Source organism: Penaeus monodon, chromosome 27 (assembly GCF_015228065.2).
Source record: "Penaeus monodon isolate SGIC_2016 chromosome 27, NSTDA_Pmon_1, whole genome shotgun sequence".
Taxonomy (NCBI): Eukaryota; Metazoa; Arthropoda; class Malacostraca; order Decapoda; family Penaeidae; genus Penaeus; species Penaeus monodon.
Window position 1 is genome coordinate 20467093 of NC_051412.1, and position 528 is coordinate 20467620.

A 528-nucleotide genomic window follows, 5' to 3' on the forward strand; every position below is an offset into this window, starting at 1 on the left:
GTACAAGAGCGGGGGGAGAGCTTCCTTCGAGCAGAATAGGTTGACTGCAAATAGGATAGTGGCCTGTGAATCCATGGCATACATAAAGCTCAGTTTATCCTGTTTTAATTGTGTGGGCTCTATAATACCAGAACACTTCAAGATGAAAGTTTATTGACATGGGGGACATCAAACCCTACTTCTCATTAGTGTAGGCCACAGAGCCATAGCGTAGTCTGTTCATAACATATTCTTCTTAACATTTTCCTTTGAGCTTTAGTCCAGTGCTGACTCATCTATGCAACAAAATCCATTTACAACCTCAGCTGGGTGTTAATTAAATCTATAACTAATTACGACAAATAATATATGTATTTCTATCAGTTCATGTATTCCCCAAATGACAATTTTATACCTGAATCAAATAACTTACCAACTGCTTTATCACGGATCTTATGGGAAGGATTAATGGAAGTCTTCAGATTCTTGACAGAAATTCGTATGGGAGGAGGATGTAAACAAGCAGAGTGCGAGCCTAAAGCATTTTAC

At 38.4% G+C, this 528-nt stretch overlaps 1 protein-coding gene across 1 annotated transcript in view; it reads right to left on the reverse strand.

The window, feature by feature from the left end:
- LOC119590672 (ubiquitin-like modifier-activating enzyme ATG7) overlaps positions 1 to 501 on the reverse strand; it is a gene marked incomplete at its 3' end in the record, with an annotated part of 29543 nt that extends 29042 nt beyond the window's left edge. The window contains 1 exon segment of the mRNA XM_037939355.1: positions 413 to 501.
- Between the last annotated feature and the right edge of the window lie 27 nt (positions 502 to 528).